The sequence below is a fragment of the Canis aureus genome, chromosome 24, assembly GCF_053574225.1.
Source record: "Canis aureus isolate CA01 chromosome 24, VMU_Caureus_v.1.0, whole genome shotgun sequence".
NCBI lineage: Eukaryota > Metazoa > Chordata > Mammalia > Carnivora > Canidae > Canis > Canis aureus.
The window spans coordinates 40707468-40727490 of record NC_135634.1 but is presented as its reverse complement, the minus strand read 5'-3'; the positions used below and the strand labels follow the sequence as shown (position 1 = coordinate 40727490).

Here is a 20023-nt window from a genome sequence, read left to right as displayed (position 1 = left end):
GTGCCTCATAGGGATGTAAATTCAATGTTAATTATAGCCTGTCGCTTTTGGGTAGTAATGGTGAAATTGTGTGGTTGGGTTTTACTCTGAAGGCATTGTGTCAGCTTCAGCCACAGTGTGGAAAGAATAGAAGCTATTGTTTTCTTTATGAACTTCAGCACCACAGTAGCTTCTGTGGCATTATTTCAGGAGGATATGTTCTTCTTACCATTACCTTCGGGTTCCATCGGAAAAGCTTCATACCTAACCACCTGGAAATCAACTTGTTCTTTCTGGTCACTGTTTAAGTCTTAGAATTTGGAACGCTGTGTACTCTCATCGATGATGGTCTATGTCCCCTGCCCTTCACCCAGCTCTTTTTCAAGCTTAAAGTTTCAGGGAAAACAGACCTGGAAAGTATCGTCCTGGAAAGACATCTTAGAAACAGCAGCTGAAATTTCCATCTTTCTAACTTTGACTTTTTTCGTAATAAATCATCTTCCAAGGTATTTATCTCATAAAGTAAAAAAAAAAATCTCTAGGAAATACTATTCTGACTTGGGAGTCGCCTCTTAGCGAAGTTAGTGGATTTATTTTAAAAAGTTGACTAATTCTGGAACAGAAGGGACCTAATTCTTAACTTCCTTTTACTCCCAGTTATTTCAGGACAACGAGCGTGACTAATGGTCACAAATACCAAAAGGAAAGTTCTCTTCTTTCTCACCGAGTTTTACAAATGATTGTGAGGACTAGATATTTTCTCCATTTCGTTAAATTGTGGAGGCAAAGCAAGGTCAAGTGACTTGTCCAAGACCATCCACAAAGTACGGGCTCAGTTGGATGAGATACAAGCCTGGGCATGATACAGGGTATCTCCTCTTGGGGTCGATCTTTATGTCATGGTCATGGAGGTGGCGCAGCATCACACCTGCTAGTCTTCCCCAGGCTCTGTTGCTTTGGCCTCCACAGTGCCTGGTACTCTACCTTCTTTAGTCATTGCTTTTGCATTGCCCCCAGACATTCTTGTGTTCCTTTGGAGGAGGAACGTATGGAAACATGGGCCTGGGCTGGTTAATCAGATCAGCTGTCTTCTAGCGGAAGAGGGAGGGAATGGGATGCAGGTGAACTAAGCTTCCAGCAGTGATGAATTGGGAAAGGCTGAGAGCATGGACACACCCACTGGGATTCTGAAGTGTGGAGTCGTAAACAAAGCAAGGCCTTGGAACAGGAACGTACCTCTTCCCTCATTCTGTTCCATAGAACCGGTGTGGACCCCAGCAACGGGTAACAGGTGCATTTGGTGGCTTCGGCAACAGTTCTAGAGCATATGGTGTCTCAGCCTCAGAACTAATGACACAGTTCTTTGCTACTGGTGGCCATCCTGTGTGTTGTGGGAGGTTTCGTAGTCCTGGCCTCCACCCACTAGATGCCAACAGCTTCTCCCCACCTCATCCTAACCCCAGTTGTGACAACCAAGAATGTTTCCAGACTTTTCCAAATAGCTCTTGCAGGGAGAAATTATTCCTGCCCACCCAAACTGAGAACTAGAGATTTAGTGAAATGCTTGGAGGCTAGAAGGTCTCCGCAGAGAAAAGTGGTTTAGCCCCACGAGTATGTTTCAGGCAGAGTCCTGGCACACCAGTGGGCCTGAGGATCACCTTCACAGATCTCCCTTCTATCACCCCTGGGGCTGCGATCCCCTCAGGGTCACTGATACATTTTTTTTAAGAATAATTTTTTTTATTTGAAAGAGAGAGAGAGCACGTGCAGGTGGGCGGGGGGCGGGGGGGGGGAGGGAGGAGCAGAGGGAGAGGGAGAAACAGACTCTGTGCTGAGCATGGAGCCTGACGTGGGGCTCGATCCCACGATCCTGAGATCATGACCTGAGCCAGAATCAAGAGTCAGACGCTCACCAGACTGAGCCGCCCCTGATAAATACCCTTAATAAGGATCCTTTCAAGTTGCCACTACCTTGTAATTAAGAATTTGGCACCACTGTCCTCAGGAGGCCTCTGTTCAACCAGGCTCAGGACCTGATGCGGTTCAGTTCCGCTTGCTGTCGCAGGGAACGACTCAGCAGACGCTACTGAGACGCTACGCTCCAAATTAAAAAGCAAAAGGCTGAGATGTCAGATAATGGGGGAAAGCAAGAGGAACAAGAGCAAAGTGGAAGTGAGACTTGAGAGATGAAAGCAAAGGCCCACAAACTCTAGGGTCAGTGGGTTGAAAGGTCAGCCGCTCCTTGTCAACTGGAAGAATTTTGCCTCTTTATCCTGGACAATAGAGAAGTGTTTGCAGTCACTTAGAAATCTGCACCATTGTCTGCTTCAAAGACCTTTGAGATGCAAGCAATGTATACATTATCAATTATTTCAGATTATCTTTCCAGTTTTTCCTCCCTCCTCTTCCAGCTGCCAACCATTAGACGTGTGCATCTGGCAGCAATTTCGGTTTTTCGTCAAGTAAGTCAGGCAGCATTGACTGGCTGTGTCACACTCCTGTTCAATTCCTTCAGATCAAGACTGGGGACAAGAATTTGGAAACAAAAGCCATCCATTTCCTCCCCCAACAATTAGAAACATGCTTCAGAACCTGGAAATAGTGCAGAAGAATCTCACTGAACATCCATTTAAGCCTATTCATGAGAATTCTTTGTGAATCCTTTCATGGAGCATTATAAGTCTTTTCATTAGACTTATAATGAAGTCTAGAAAGCCTGAAGCCCCAGCTTAGAAAGGGTGGGGGCTTCAGGCTTCTAATTTCTTCTGAGAAAGCACTAGAAGTGGGCTTTCAGCAGTGTTTCTGTAGATAGCATTAATTTAAGATCCGCTCAAAGATACGCTAATGCTATCTGTCCTAATATTTAACCTCTGCTGTTCCCCGTGTAGGTAGACAGGTCTTTGTCTAAAATCCTATCCGAGGGTCTTATTTTTAGCTTCACCACTATTACTTTTACCTTTTCTTTTTGTTCTGGCGCGTCCTCCATACCACCTCATGTCTCAAATAATTTTGTCTCCCTTCCCAAGCAAGACACATCCTGATCTTGGTTGGCTTCAGCCTCAACCCTTGGCTCTGGCATCTGGCCTGTGGACTCATTCTTGCTTGTTATTTCCACCAATGCATTTGTGGTTGGTGTGTGTTTTCAGGTATCAGGAGAAAATTGGAGAGCCAGGGATACCTAGTTCTTAATAAGAATTCTTCATTAAGAGCTAATGTTTGAGGGCTCATTGTGTGTCAGGCACTACGATGAGAACTTGAGAACTTTTCATGGATTATCTCATTTTACCTCAAGGGCTAACCCTGTGAAATGGGTACTGTTCTCCCCGTGTTACAAATGAACACATTGAGATTTAAGAGAGCAAATGACTTGCCCAAAATCACAGAAGAATGAGAGGAGATTATGTAAGTGGTCTTAGTTAGTCTCCTTTTAAATTTTAACTTGGAAATAAGTTTTGAGTTAAAATTGGTCAGTCTTTAAAAAGCATAACAGTGAGGTGCCTGGGTGGCTCAGTCAGTTAAGTGACTGCCTTTGGCTTGGGTCATGATCCCCGGGTCTTGGGGGTCAAGTCTCACATTGGGCTCCTTGCTCAACAGAGAGTCTGCTTCTCTCTTTCTCTCTCTGTCTCAAATAAATAAATAAATGCATAACAGCCATGTGTTAGGAACCTCCTCTTCCTCAAAGTGACCTTTTTTTTTTTCTTAAAGATTTTATTTGTTTATTCATGAGAGACACAGAGAAAGAGTCAGAGACATAGGCAGAGGGAGAAGCAGGCTCCCTGCGGGGAGCCCATGCAGGATTTGATCCCAGGACCCTGGGATCATGACCTGAGCCAAAGACAGATGCTCAACCACTGAGCCACCCAGGTGCCCCTCAAAGTAACCTTTTTTGGAATGAATTCCCTAAATTACATTTTAGGATTCAGAATTCCATACAGGATACTCCTCAGGTAGTGGCAACTCAAGGAAAGCACACTCTTGGTTGCATTACTTTATTGCAAGCAGTGTTACAACTTCTCCTGAACATAATCCAGTTACATAGAGGTCCCACATGGGGCCTTCTGTAGCCTAGGGTGGATGGGACAGTTTTTTCCATCCTTTGAACATTGACTTTTAAGACTAGCTTTCATAACTCAGAAACCTTTATGACTTGCATTTCTTTAACAAGAATTCTTAAGTTAAAACAACTTACACTTGAGCACTGAATACGTTTGAAACATGCTGCCCTGTGCTTCTGTATTGATGACCAGTTTCGATTGGTTTCATTCATCCTTCGACAGTTTTCATTCATCACTTAGACCCCAGAAATAACGACCACAGCCCACTTAGCTTTGAAGACTCTGGATTAAATTCTTCCCTGCAGGTTCCTCTTAGCCTTCTCAAAGCAAAGAGGAAGACAAAGGGTAAAACCTTTGTGTTTGTGATTCATGAAGATGGCCTCCAGTTGATGTTAATTAGATGTGTGCAGTAGGGAAAGCCTACTGAGCTTGACCTTGCTGGGAACAGTTGGGAATGGCCCTGCCCTCCGTTAGGCCCGTCTCATGACCAGAATACCTACAGAAGATCAGGGCCACACAGCCGAGGTACCTCGTGGTTCCTTTTAAAGATGCCTGTTCAGTTCAGTACATTTTTCTTGCATTACCAAATTCTTCCATAAAGTCAACCGCAACCCATATTATCGGGGACTCCGGCTAAAACTTGTGGTGAGTAGGAAGTAGATTAAACACAGGTTTTCCCTTTTCTCCGGCTGCCAAGAGTGATGTCAGTGGTGTTAATGATCCTTACCTCAGCCCGCTGCAGACCCTGTGTGAACGCTTGTTCTGTGCTCTAGTTCCTAGGCTATTACGGAAAAGCTGCTGATGCTTGATAAGAGACAATTGGGTAGTCAGACAATTCCTCAAATGTAAAATCAGGCCCTTGCTTTCTTGAAGCAATTTCTGATATGACTCTGGGGAGAGTGCAGAGAATGCAAAATCTATTTAGTGTTTAGCAGAAAAATTAAAGCAGTACGACCGGGCTGAGCCCACTTGATTCCCTTTTGCCTAATTACAGAAGTGGTATTGCAAACACTTTTTTTTTTTTTTTTTTTTTTTACCATCTCTGCACCACATTGTAAACTAAGTTGTGATTTTAATTTAGGTCTACTGGTTTGTATCAAAGCCAGACCAATAAAACCTATATCCTGTATTTCTGAACACCAAAAAAACAAACAAAACAACAAACTGATGTGAAATGACAATAAAAACTATAAACCTCAGAACTGGAATTTAATTCCTGGGGGAGAGCAGCATATCCTGCAGAAATAGCTCCCATGAAAGCAGAAGAAAGACTTGACTTTTATGACTTGCTTTCTCAGGTAGGGAAGAAGGTATCCTATTACTTTGATGTCTTCAAGCAACAGGTTTTTTTTTTTTTTTTTGGTTGAGCTCCGTTAAAATTAAAGCTTCCTGCCCCACATTATGTGGTCTGACTCGTAATGTAGATGGACTATTTTTCTGAGTTCCCCTACCTGGACTGTCATGTACATGTCCCGCATTCTAATTTTGTTAGAAGACAGATTTGAGACATTTTGGGTTACGTTGTGGGGGGTGGGAGGTGGGGAAAGGGCTCTTATCTCTTGCTTTATCAGCATGCTCTCTATTAATTACAAGAATGGGAAATGACTGAAATGACCAAGATTGGGAAGTAACTGAAATGACTATTCTGCAGCTTAGAAGATTTCTGAATGCTTAGTCAGATTGCCTTAATTAATATACCTTATTTAAAAAAATATTTTTAAGTCATCTCCACACCCAACGTGGGGCTCGAACTTAGAACCCCAAGATCAAGAGTCACACGCTCCACCGACTGAGCCAGCCAGGCCCCTGCTGTGTGTTGCTGTTGCCTTCATCTGGCTTCCCCATAAATCTCTAACCCTCTGGAAGTGTCCTGGTCCAGCCCCTGCCCCTTGTGGGTGACCACCCCTGGACCACAGTGCAGGCTCCAGGCTGGGCGGCCAGCTCCCGGGTCAGCCCCTCTCTTCTTTTCATGATACAGGTGCCTTTCTTCCCCAGGGGGTCTCCCAAAGTCACCAGCCCCACCAGAAAGACTTTCACTGGGACAAAAGGGGAACTGGAGCCCGGGTGGCCTCTCACACGTTGTCCCCAGATGCTCCTCCCTGGCAGCCCTGCGTGCTCCCAGGCCCGGCCAGCGACCTTGTCATCTTCACCCGCCCGCGCCCATGTGACTCGCACCAGGCAAAAGTGCTCTTTAAGCAGCTCCGTTAAAGCCCTGGCCCGGCCACTTACCCTTTGCCTTTTAAGACCACGAAACCAAGTCTTTCCAGCCCTGTTCTGGCCTATTTTCAAAGATGTTGGTTTCCTTTCTTTAGCTTCTTGTCAACATAAAGGAGCAAATGTCTTGTGGTCTTACCTCTCATTTTAATTCTTTAGTTCCATCCTACCTTGATTTTTCTTTTTTTTTTCTTTAAGATTTTATTTATTTATTCCTGAAAGACACAGATAGGCAGAGACACAGGCAGAGGGAGAAGCAGGCTCCATGCAGGGAGCCCAATGTGGGACTCGATCCTAGGACCCCAGGATCATGACCTGAGCTGAAGGCAGATGCTCAACCACTGAGCCACCCAGGTGCCCCACATTGATTTTTCTTTTCTCTTTCTTTCTTTCCTTCCTTTTTTTAAAAAGTATTTTATTTATTTACTTGAGAGAGAGCACAAGTAGAGGGGGTGGCAGGCAGAGGGAGAGGGAGAAGCAGGCTACCCACCAAGCACGAAGCCTAGTGCAGGGCTTGATCCCAGGACCCTGGGATCATGACCTGAGCCGAAGCAGATGCTTAACCTACTGAGCCACCCAGGATCCCCATCTTCCTCCCTCTCTCCCTCCATCCCTCTCTCTTTTTCTCTCTCTCCCTCCTTCCCTCCCTCCACTTAGGTCTGTCCTTTGCCAAGGTCTCATCCTGTACTGACACTTCCCAGGTCTACCTTGTAAAGAGTAGAAAGATTCCCCCTGTGTCCCAAACTTGAAGTCCTCCAGAATTAGCTTTTCTTCTCTTTTCGCTTGGGTGATTACCATAGCTAACAGGACAACAGGACAGGGCTGATAATTCTGGGTCCTCCCTAAATGCTTCCATCCACCACCCTAGTTGGTAGAACCAAATTCTAAGCCAGGAAATTTCTCTAATAAGGGTTTCACAGCCCATCAAATGGAACAGTGGCCTCCTTTGTCCATCGGAGATGGAGTAGTGTGGATGTTAAAAGGCAGCGCCCCTATACACTCCCAGAACTATGAGTCTGTGTAACACTGATAGGGGTTGTTTTCCTGTTTTTTGTTTTGTTTTGTTTTGTTTTTGTTTTTTTCAATTTACTGGCCTGTTTGGCAGAATCAGGTAGGCTTAAAACCAGGATACTTTTGCAGTGTTTTATAAGTTGCCTTATTAATGAGTATGCATTCTGGAAGACTTGATCTTCTCTGAGTGGTAGTGTGAATTATTGCATCAGCATCAACCAGGTGGCTAAAGAAATGAATTGCGGTCATGGTAGTGGTGTGCAGTTGAATATAATTGTGTCAAATGAGAAATCAACAGGCTTGGGAAGACAAGCTTGAGAGAGGGGTCGCAGGTGCTACGTTCAGCATCCTGCTGGGTGTGGAGCTCCACACCGCACCCACCATTTCGCTCTTTATTTCCAGCCAAAGGGAACTGGTTTCTCTTCTGGGAGGAATCCTCCCCCCTGTTCTTCTAACTGTTCGGCCTGTGCCATTTCCTGAAGGACTTGGACTTTTGGACATCAAAGCCAAGCCAGAGGCTTTTTCTACTTTCAAACTGCCATATTCCTCCCCAAAATCATGAATTGGAAGGAGGGAAAGGGACAGCATACCAGGAAGGTTTAAAAGTTGGTTAAGAGGGACATCTGGGTGGCTCAGTGGTTGAGCGTCTGCCTTTGGCTCAGGGCGTGATCCCAAGGTCCTGGGATCGAGTCCCACATCAGGTTCCCTGCAGGGAGCCTGCTTCTCCCTCTGCCTGTGTCTCTGCCTCTCTCTCTGTGTCTCTCATGAATAAATAAATAAAATCTTAAAAAGAAAACAGTTGGTTAGCATTTCAAATATCTTCTCATCACAGTTATTTTAAGAATGGGAAAAAAATCTAAATATGATGGAAATGTGATTTTCCTGTCCTATTGAAACATTTGTGATATCGAATGCAGAATTTTAAAAGTTTAAGTCCTTTAAGCAAATAGTGGATTTAGAACCACAGCTGAATCGTGGCTTTCCCTGGGTGACAAGAATTCAAGAAATGTTTATTCCTTCTTTACATTTTCCTGTGGTGCATAAAATTTCTATATTATAGTCAAGAATTTTTTTTTTGACTCACAGCTGTTTATTTTAAGTGAAAGAGAAATGTGCTGTTTTGACACATTTCTTTAAGTGGAGGAATTTATTTATACAAATTTTTCTAGTTGAATCTACAATATAAGATTTCAAACAATGGTCTCCATTGAAGAAAAGTCATTACGATAGTCATTTTTTTTTTTTTTTTTCAATCATAGTCGGGTGAGGAAGAGTTACTTTCTGGCTACATTTTGGTATATGAAAATAGCCAAGGAACTTCTATTTCACTCCTGTTTCCTTAGTAGAAGTAGAAACTGCTGGTAATGGTTTGACTAGGTATTTATAACTGTGTTGCACTTGACTCAACAAATTGGCAGGTTTCGAGCCATTTGAATACAAGATAAATATGTTAGTCGATGGGTTGGGCCAAAACTTCATTGTTGAAAGGATATGGATCCTTCATTGTACACATATCATAACCTTATGCTGTTCTCAGCTGCTTTATAGCGCAGCCTGGTCAATAGGCTGAGTGTGAAAGGGAGCAGAAGCTTTCTCTGTTTTTCAGCTCTCCGTAGGCATAGTTTAAGTGGGTCGAGGCCAAAAGATGTAAATTCCTATTGGATGCAATAATGCAGTAATCCATAGGTCTCAAGTAGCATCGCCCAAGTGTTGACTTATTTGATAATGCTTTAAAAATTACATTTTTCATTACTGGCAATAGGATTAGGTGGGTTTTATCTTACACGAAGACACACGGAAGGGGACAAGAGATGCTGGTGTGGTGATGAAATTTTGTCAAAAAGTAATTTCCTGCTGCTAAATCTCGTGACAGGTGCAGCGTCTTTCTGGGTCCAGGAGTTACTCCCCAGTGAGGTAACCAGAGAGGATGTATCCTAGGAACATCACCATTTGATATTTGCCCAGCTCTAATCCGAGGAAATATTTTGCTTCTTTTGTTTCCACTTCATGGGTGTTACAAATGAGTTTTTGTATTTGTATTTGTAAAACATCGTTGAAATATTTGCCTCCTATGGTTGGTGTGAGTCAGTCCGGGTTGTATATATAAAGAGCATCGAACATACCTATACCGGTGTCTTCCCTTGTAGTGCTTGTTACAGTCCTTATCACTGCCTTCTCATTTGTCACAGATATTTCTTGAATTGACTGACTGTGGGAGCCCAGTACGGGTATTGGTTTTTTAAAAACATGCTCTCAAAATGTCTGATATACATGTTGGCCTTTCTTCAAGTGAGTTGCTTTGGTGAAGATCACCCTTCTTGACTGCAGTTCTGGAGAGGCTGGGATCAAGGCAAATGAACTTTAGTCCCATGAACATCCACTGAGGTCTGTCTATAATGTCCTCAGGGTTCATTTCCATCAAAACTCAGCAGGGCAATTGTGAACAGCTGTGTTTTGGGAACTTTAGTTTTGGGGTCTTTGGCTTTCCATAAGGCCTCACTGGGGAACCGTTACCTGGCTTGATCAGCCCCTTCTTTCACCATATTTGGCTCTCAAGGCTTTTTGGCCATCCCCAAGGATCAAAGGTGCCCTCAGAGGGCTGAGGCTGGCTGCTCTAGAGACCATTCCAAAGAATATGCCCAAGGCTGAGAAGGCCATCGCCAGAAAGAAATGAGAACTTGAGGAAGCATTCCAGAAATGCTTCCAACAATGGCTGCATGATTGGCATAGCTGTGCAGACCTCAAAGTGGCTGCAGTGAAGGACCAGTCTCACTCAGGGATGGCTGTTAAATATCTGTACCATTGGCTCAGGAGCTAAATTTTCTGTACGTACACACAGAAACACAGACACACGTACAAACACACACACACACACACACACACTCTCACACCCTTGAACAAAGATAAACAGATGTGAACTTCAGACTTTCCCTTGAAGGTTTTCCGGGCCTCTGCGGCCTGTTTATCGGGTCTGTACCCAGCCCCTCCCCGTCAGCATAACCTCCCTCATTCCTTGTTTTCACTTTTTCAGAGATCCCCAAGGTGATGGCACCAGTAGGTAAGCATTAGTGCCTGAGACATGTGCTGATCAGGGTTTATGATAAAGGACTTTGAAATGTAGAGTGCTGAGACTTTAGAGGGCAAGTTTATGGTGCAATTGATGGATCCTTTTATTTCCTGCTCTTTGAACATACATACTTGTGGGAAATTACAGGGAGGGGTTCAGCGTGGCCCAAAGCAATAGACTTCAGCATCTGGCGAAGCCAGAGTGTTTTCCCTCCTCAGGGAGGCCCCCAATCTCTGCCCCCCACTGCATCCGTGCAGGTTGGCACATGTGACAACAAAACTGGATGCAGTTTATTCCTGGGCAGAGCTCTTCATTCAGCCTGTTCTGGATGTGAGCCAGGTGTAAAATGAAAAGCAGACCGTGTGCCCTTTGCTCCCCCCACTCCCTCCCCCATTTCCTACAAATGAGCAAGCAGTTCGTTTGTTTGTTGCAAGTGTTTTAATAAAAGTGTGGCCTTCCCACTTCATTTTAGGACCAGAGCTGTGAAGCCGTGCTAAGCGGTGTCTAGATATTCTTGTAGGAACATTCTGATAGATTGCAGTGTGAGTTCAGGAGAAACTTGAAAGTAAACAAGAGATCTGGAGAACGGTCTCCCGGGTTTTTGAAGGGATGGGTTTTCCTTTCACTCGTAGGAGCCACGCGAAGTAAGTCCTGTTTCTCTGGCAATCAAAGGGATAAATAAGCCTGGGGTCCTTTTGTGTTTGAACATTGGTGTCTCCATGGAAAGTCTTTACTTGTATATAGAAAAACAGACTGTTTACCTGTTTTAGGGGTGGAGTCCATATTATAAAAACAGCAACAGAAATCTCATAAAACTAGAGTCCACGTTCAGTAAATTTCAGCTTACCTGAAATCCAAATAGTGAATGGTGACTTGTCCCAGCCATATTCTCCTTCAAGAGAAGAGAGAGGAAAACAGTTATGTTGGTCAGCATGTCCATTGGATGAATTGTAGAGTCTGTTCCTTTCCTTGTGGCTGGCGTGGGTTATGACTACTGTATCTACTACATCTGGGCGCATCATGAAACATGTCCTGTTGTCCCTGTCCTTAGATAAAGATACCTGAGCCTTTCATTTGAGATTCTTCACCCTCTGTCCCAGCTATATTTGCAGATTTACCTTCTTCGACCCCTTTTCACATACCTTGGGACCCAACCCAACAACCCAACACAACCCTTTCGCTTGGTCTGCCTTTGGCCATCCTTCTTCCCCGGGCCTTGTTTTATGGGAACTGGGCTTGTGTCCCTTTGATGCCTTCCACTTATATTTAGTGAGTACTTAACTATGCACTAGCCCTTGTGCTCGGCTCTGGGGATGCAACCCTGATGCAACAAAGATGCGATCCCATTTCCATATCCCCAAACTATTCCTTTTCTTCCAGACCAAGGTGAATGTGTCAGTGAGGTATTTCCTTTCTCTTCCCAGCTAGAAGCATCCTTCCCTCCCTCCCTGCAGTGAAAGCATCTTTTCCTGTCCATCTGCCGTGGGATTTACTCCCTTTTTCCTTTGCATTCTCTGTTCATGAACGGAGCTTACCTTCCTTGCCCGACTTTCTAGAAAGCAGGGCCTGTAGCACAATTCAGCTTCACGTTCCCCATAGTGTTTAGTGCAACCAGTTACCCATTTGGCAATATTTATTATCTACTCTGTGCCACATACTGTTCAGGACATTCTGTAAGTACTGGTATTTTATAGATAACTTTGGAATGCATGAAAAATGTGGGCCTCGGAAGGACTGTCTGATGTTAATGCTAGAGAGCAAAAGAGGGCTGAGGTTGAAAAAGGTGTCTCCTCTTTGCAAGGGAATGGGTAATGCCCCATGAGGTCTGCTTTCTGGAATCACATAGAAGCAATGTGCTTCTGCCAGAATAACATTTCTATTAGATCTAAATCAGAATCCCTTTCTTTTTTAATTTAATGATTAACTACGTCTGTTTCACCTGGGCCTCCTTTTGCATCAAAAATCCTCATGTCAAGCAACGTCACGTTACAAACTGATTTCAGATTTTGTAATATTGGGGCTCGCGACTTCAAATTCTAAAACCTGCAGTTGACTTTAAACCAAAAGAAGTTGAAGCGTAGCCTGACCATAACCTGCTTACCAGATTTTACAGTCCTCTTTACATGACAACTATAACTTACATTTTTGTTTTGATCCTAAGAACATCAAAGTATTTTGCGTGTTTGTGTTACTGAACTCTGAAACCTCCAAATCACATCGATCTGTTGACTGATTTAATATTGACTATTTTGGGTTTATATTTGCTTTAGACTCTTGCATTTTGAAAGGGGGGAAAAGTTAAATACAGTTTGTTGATTTTATTTAAGTACACAGTACTGTTTGTGCCCGTAACTTCCGCTTATCTGATATTGCCTCTTTTTTAAAGAAAAAAAAAAAAAACCTCAGAAACTGATGGAGCATGCATTTTGAGAAGCCTGTGGTGATGAACCCTTTCGTTTTCCTTTTCAGAATGAAGACCTGAATGACCTCAGCAAATCCTCCCTTTACTCATGGGTACCCAGACTCTGAATATTTCATGATTCACAACCAGGACCTCACATCTTTCTCCTCAGTAGATGGTACGATGCATCCATTTCAGTTTGTTTACTTTCTACAATCCTCAGGAGTTCCTTGACTGAACTGCACGTACTATATTGTGCCAAGCAAAAAAGCACTGTGACACCAGAACAATGAGTCTGCATAAACTTCATCTTCAACCTTAAGGACTTAGCTGGCCACGTGAGCTGATGTGCCCACCACCATGCCACGAGAGAATGGGTTTACTCTCATTGCATTTGCAAGATCCATTTCATCTGCTGCTGAAACTGTGTACGACAAAGCATCGTTGTAAATTATTTCATACAGAACTGTTCGCGTTGGGTGGAGAGAGTATTAAATATTTAACATAGGTTTTGATTTATATGTGTAATTTTTTTAATTAAAATGTAACTTTTCTTACAGCACATCTTTTTTTTGGATGTGGAACTGAGGTATACAATGTTCTGTTGTAAAGAGTGGAGCAAATACTTAAAACAAGGCTAACAAGAGTAGAATAGGGTACGATCCTTGTTTTAAGGTTGTAATTCAGAAAAATAATATAATAAGAATCATAGTGCCATTAGATGGTTCTCAATTGTATAGTTATATTTGCGGATACTATCTCTTGTAATATAGCCCTGATGTTGAGCTGAGATCCTTACAAGAATTGATCTTAATTTTGTATTTTTCCTGTAAGGCAATAGGCCACGTTAATTAAACTGAAGAAAGATATATTCTACTGGGTATTTTCAAGTGTCAGCTTAAAATTGGCAATTGAATGGAAGCAAAATTACAGGCAAATGAAATCAAAGTCTTCCATTGTATATACTGTAAAGAGGAGGAGACTTGGGTGATCCCTTTAAATCAAAAGCTCTCTTTGGAATGAACAATGTGGGTGTTTGTAAATTCTGGAAATTTCTTTCTATTCATAATAAACTAGAGACTGTTGATCTTTTCTTCTCCCCCTCCCCCCACTTTTGTAAGCTTCCTGCTCCATGGCTACCAGTTTTTTTCCGTGCACACATTAGGATATTTTATTTATTTCTGGCATTGTTTCGAGAAAGGTGGTAAGGCAAGTGAGTACTTGTCTCTAATTTCCAAGCAGAAGTTAAAATTCCAGAAGAATGGTTTTTATCATGACCAGGGCTACATGTCACTTTCCGCAAGACCCTTATCTCTTATTTTCTGAGAACATCCCGTGTTACAATATTTGACTGAATGTAGTTGGTCCCATTTGCCCTGGTCGGTGCTGGCCTCTTAGTGATTAGTTAATAAAACCCAGTGTACAGAGAGCATGTCAAAACATAATGACCGGCTATGGAAACATCTAGCCAGCAGTGAAGATGTTAATCCTCCTCTTGTTTGGAAAGTACACACATCTTGCAGTTTTTCCTTGTGAAAAAGAAAAGGCAGTGGACACACTTAAAAGATACTGCCTACAGTGTTTTTAAATCTTTTTTTGCCAGGAAACTTCCTAAAGGTTAAGTGAATTAATGCCAAGGTCAGGCTCCCTCAGAGTCCGTGTAAACTCTCTATCAGAAATTTCCACCCCCACTGTTGAGAGGAACAACATTTCATTTCTCTGATAGGTTGAGCTCCCTGGGTTGGGGAGGGGCAACAAGGAAGGGGCCAGGGTCGGGGGCCATTGCAGAGGCTGCTGCCCCTCATTCAACCAATCGGGGGGACCCCTACTCTACTCAAAAGGGAGTGGAGCTAAATGGAACCCCTCACGCTGCTGAGGCCTGTGTTACTGTTAATTCAACCGGATGGCATGTACCTCACAGATTGTTGTACGATGTTCATTGTTGCAGATTCTAATCATTTGCATGCTCATCAATTTCTAAGATGAATAGGTCTGTAGTCATAAGAATCCATTGTTTTCAAGGAACTTGCTGAATTACATCATTTCCTATGAGGAGAGAACACTACCGATTTTAAAAATCTGCTATGAAATTTTTTTTATACTTTTATAAAAAAGACTTCCTCGGTCAAACTAATTTAAATGTTTTCAAGTCTTCTGACTCCTACTCCTGCTAGGGTAAGAAGAAAGCAAGCTGTCATGCTTTCTTCCATTGAAGATATAAGTGGTTAGACATCAATGAGCAAAGTCAGCCCAAACCGTTTTCCTGTAAAGCTGGTTATTATTTCTCAAGAAAACTATACTTGGAATATGTATTACCAAGATACCTCTGCGTGTGGAGTATTAACATGTTTTGGGTGAGAGCAGAAATGAACAGACTGGAAAAGCCATCTCTTGGTTAATTTCTCTGATGTTTTGAGTCAAGTAGCAGAAAGGTAGAAATTTTTATTTAAGCTGCTTCTAGCGGTCCCTGATTTGGGTTTCATGGTGGTATCGAACTTCACCAATTTAAAACTGGAAGTTGCAGGCATTTAAGGCAAAAAAAACCTCATGCTTTGACTACAGAGGGGTTGACCTTGAGCAACATCAGCTGCTAAATCCTTGTGTTCAGTTCCTATTGAAAGCTGGCTTTTATCCATTTCCAAGTATTTGTAGGCCAGCCAAGGAATTACATTAATGGGGCTTCTAGTGGCCTCTGGTTAACCTATAAGTTAGTGGCTTTTTCCTCATGAGACCAACCTTTTATAGTGTTCTTTCTTAGAGACCTAGGCAGAGTTTTAAAATTCTCCTTTGTGGAAAGAACAAATATAGTTCATGACTTTGATGATATCTTCATTCTGGGCGGAAAAAAAAAAAAGAAAAAAGAAAAAAAAAGGTCCTAGAACCAGCTAGAAGTGAAGAGAATCCATTAATGATCAACCATGTGAGTCAATAATGACAATTTGGTACTGATGTTACGTTTGTGGCTATTTCTTGCTAACTTTCAAAGGTCAGGGACTCTTAACTAATCTAGGTTGCCTGCAAAAATGGGTTTACTAAAAATCATCTAGCCAAAAATAGAGATTTTTTAATCTTTTTCCCCCCATTGTCTTCTAGCTTTAAATTTGAAACATTTAAAGTATTAAGAAACAGTCTTACTATACTGTAAGAAACAGTAATTTATGATACTGAAGCCCTGTTTTGTTCCATCTTGCATCCTGAATGCAATATGCCAGGTATTTGAAAACTTTATTTACTGCAGGTGGTTAAAAAATGGGAGGGGAGCTCATCATCCACTGACAATAGAGCCATGAAAAATGGGAGAGATGTGAAGTGCTCTGTGTACTTTGGCAAAGCTCTGTGAGTCAGTCCCTCACGCAGAGAGGCACTGGGGAATTAAGACCTTGATCGGGGAGAGACAGGAGGACCCTTTGGAAGGCATGCGAAGGAGAATGGATGGAATCCGCAAATGAAATCACTCCCTTGCAGTGAAAACTTGATAGGGGAGTTTGTGTTCCTAGGACATCGTGTGTGTGTGTGTGTGTGTGTGTGTGTGTGTGTGTTGGAGGTAATGCTGCATTCATAAAAATGGCTGAAAAACTTTAGGGGAAGAAGCATGTACTTCTTGGGATGTGAGGAAATAATGGCCTTGCCCAACTAAGAGAAAGACCTCCAGTCTGTGAGCTTAGTTCTGGAGAGCAAAATAGTCTTCTTGTAGTCAGTAGAACACCAAGGGTTAGACACTCGTACCTTTGATCATTTCCAAAGCCAAGCCAGATAAGATCTTGGAGGTCCCACCATAGCTCTGTACATCCGTGTCCTAAGCATGGGTAGAGAATGTGTGTGGGTCAGATGGCATGTTGGTTTTCCCACTGCTTGTAACCAGAGCATCCAGTTAGGTGCTGAGAGGAGGTGGAAAGATAGTGGCGGAGTTTCACCCTATTCTTAAGGAATTCATCAGTAATAAAGAGCTTACAATTAGCTAATAGGATTAGAAAACATGACTTAGCTGGAGACTTGTCTTCCTTTCATCGTTCGTTGATGACTTGGCATTGGTGGTGTCCACCAAGAGCTCTGGGTTTTTTTTTGGATTTTTGCCATTCACCTGGCATTTAAATCTCCCTTGGCTTACGTTGTTAATTTCCCCAGTGTTAACCGGTATGTCACATGATAGGACAAATTCAGTAAACAGGAAAACTTGTCTGTATTTGTATAGACCCCTTTAGTGCTGTTTTGGCTTTGTTTGTTTTGTTTGTTGGTTGAATCTTAGAACCTTGCTATTGGCTTAAGAATGTCGTTCCCAGAACAATTTTTCTCACAAAGTTCTTTCCTTACACCTCTTGGCTGCAGGGTGGGCCAAATTAAGTACATATATATTTTTTCATTTAATGTATGTGCGGTTTGGTTTATCATCTTAAGATGGTGGTGCTGCCCATGGTGCTACTTCATCTGTGTACAAAAGGACCAATGCATGGTCTGTATTGCTACCAAAACATTTATTGTATATATGTGTATAACATATGTATTATGTATATATGTAATGGGTACCAGGCCAGGTATATATTTTTATTTAGAAGTGTTTCACTTTTCCGAGTTTTCTTTATAGTGTTATGCTTATTTTCAGGTCCCCCCACCCCCACCCCACCCCTGATTCTGTCTCTGGTACTTAGAACTGTAGTGTCTTCATCGTTAATTAAAGAAAACTGTCTAAATGAATTCACGGATGTGAATGCTAGTGATCCTTCATGTTTTTGGTTATGGGACATGAAACAGAAATGGCCAACTCGAAGTTTGCCGGGTGGGGCATTTGGGTAAGAGCAGTGTACACCACTTAACAAACTCTAATAAATGGTTTTGGAATGGAGAGGTTTGCTGAATCCTATCCCTCTTCGGTTGGCTTTCAGCAGCCAAGAGGATAAAGAAAAAGACCTCTGGAAAAATTTTAAGCTGCTTTTGGTGGTGGTAGTAGAATGGGAAGAGAGAGAGGGGACCAACAATCCGTCCTTCTCGGGATGAGAAGATAGATGTTCTGTTGATAGGCCGGCGAACAGCCTTGTCAAACCTCCAGTGGGCACAAGGGCACCCCCACCAAGAGGTTGTTCAGACGCACATTGCCGTTGAGGGGTTGTGGGGACAGGGCCTGAGACACGCTGGCTACACCTTACCATCATCTGGATAGCTTTGGAAAAACCGCAGTGGCCAAGCCAAGTCCAGAGGTGCTGGTTCACTTTGAGCTGGAGGCGAGCATCAGTCATGGCTATGGACGGACCGCCGCTCTTTACGCTCTCCAGGAGACAGTACAGGGTCAGGGCTGAGAACCACAGGGGACAAGTGTTGCCCAAACTTGTCTGATTACCAGTCACTTAGAAATGCTGATTCCCTGGAGCTGTCTAGGAATGTGTGTTTCAACAGGCGACTTGTGGTGGGCGAGTTGGGAAATCCTGATTTCTGTGCAAGTGGAACCTTCTGGATCATTTCACCACTAGAAGGGATAGGACACCAAAGATTTTTTAAAAAATATTTTACTTATTCACTCATGAGAGACAGAGGCAGAGACCAAGACAGAGGGAGAAGAAGGCTCCCCGTGGGGAGCCTGATGTGAGACTCAATCCCAGAACCCTGGGGTCACGACCTGAGCCAAAGGCAGACGCTCAATCACTGAGCCACCCAGGTGCCCCCAGACACCGAAGATTTCAGAAAATAAGAAACCACTTTACCAATATAGAAAGAGCCAACTTACCCCCCCTTCTCCCAAACTGAGCTTTCTCGCTCAAACAATTTAAGTAGATGATCGTTGTGTTTTACACCGTTAGGGCAAACTCAAATTACTGAACATTGTGGAAACAGATTGGGGATTAATCTTTTTAATTTAATTTTTTAATGGGCTTAATGCTTCAAGGAGAATAAGAAGCCTGAGTTTTCTTGGAGCACCAGGCTAGAGGAGTCTTCCGTCTGGCCAGCGTTGTAAATGACATCTTCATTGTTCACAGGAAGCACAGAACAGGATTGGATAAATGCTTGAAGTCATCATTTCCTCTTCACTGTATCTTGACTGTGCCCATCTACTTTGAAAAGAAAAACAATGACAACAACTGATGTGTCCCTCCCAGTGGTACCACACAGCAGACGCCACTCTAACCGCTATTGAAATTACACGTAGACGTCACTATTCAGCAGCAAGTTGAGGGCAATCTGATTGGAACAAATTGATGGTGCAATTTATAGCAGAATTGTCTGATCTGCCTTTTGCACAGAAACAAACTATATCAAGTGGAATGTCAAGAAAGGGTCTGCGAGAATGAATAATTGAGAATTTAGGATTATCGCTCTAATTCTGTTATAAACAATAGCAACATTTATTCTGCATTCATTCTAGGTTAGCTACCACGATTCACATCAATTATCTCATTTCATCCTTCCAGTGACCCAGAGGTAGGTCTTAATCCCTGTTCCCAGATGTGTAAGCAGAGGTGAAAAGGGGCGTGTCTGTGCCTCCAGCTCTGAGGCAATAGAGCAGCTTCTCCAGTGAGGGTGGCTTGCTGGCCAAGTCTGGATTCTCATCGACGCCACTGCAAGCCTCTGGGTTCCAAGTACTTACACTAAAATTAAGTTCTGTACATGAAAAAGCATTTATCGCTCCAGCTGCCTTGTGTTACTAATTTGCTGAGCAAGTATGATCTCACAGGAGCCCAAAAGTGAAGCCCTGTCCAACTTAACAACTTTCACTCTACGAAGTAACAGGATCTTCTTAGGTTTGTTTCCGTTTGTTATCTTTGTGTCCAGCATGGCTTATTTGTGTCAAAAGTCTCTTTCTGGTTCCCAGTTGTTCTTCTTAATAAATATATTCCTTTTTTGGCATCAGAAGAGAAATACTCAGCTTTATTTGAGGAACAAACCTGGGCAGCAGGTGAAATGTGAAAGGCACAGAAAATCCAAACCCCTGTGTTTTCAGACATTAGGTTTTACATATTGTCTCTGTAAACAGAAGTAAAGCAGAACTTCTTAAATTCTGTTAGAGATATGGATGATTAGGTAAATGACCGAGATCGGCTAGAGGAAAAACTTGAGGAGGTGGAAGTCTGAGTCTCTAGGGAATCAAAGAATGAGACCTGAAGTCAAAGAATGGTGGGAGCTCCTCCAGTCCAGGAATCCCTTCTCTGATCGACCCTGCAGAGGAGGAAAGAGTTTTCCTCCACTCTTCAGGTCTCTGGCTAGGTCTGGAAATTAAACTAAGGCAGATTAACAGGAGGGGGAGCATACAAACGTATTCAGTGCAAGTTTTGCATGACATGGGAGCTCTACTAAGGATATGAAGACCCA

General features: G+C 42.9%; 1 protein-coding gene and 1 long non-coding RNA gene across 2 annotated transcripts in view; one reads left to right on the top strand and one right to left on the bottom strand.

Moving 5' to 3' along the window:
* Nucleotides 1-13819, top strand: part of IRS1 (insulin receptor substrate 1) — a 60493-nt gene extending 46674 nt beyond the window's left edge. The window contains exon 2 of the mRNA XM_077869005.1: nt 12796-13819. The gene's annotated coding sequence lies outside the window, so the exon portion shown is untranslated. The remainder of the gene's footprint in view (nt 1-12795) is intronic.
* LOC144296118 (uncharacterized) lies at nt 10759-11938 on the bottom strand. Its single transcript, XR_013363278.1, has 3 exons — nt 11862-11938; nt 11174-11218; nt 10759-10985 (listed from the first exon to the last, which is right to left on the bottom strand). It is a non-coding gene; the product is annotated as an uncharacterized LOC144296118 (long non-coding RNA).
* Nucleotides 13820-20023: the final 6204 nt, after the last annotated feature.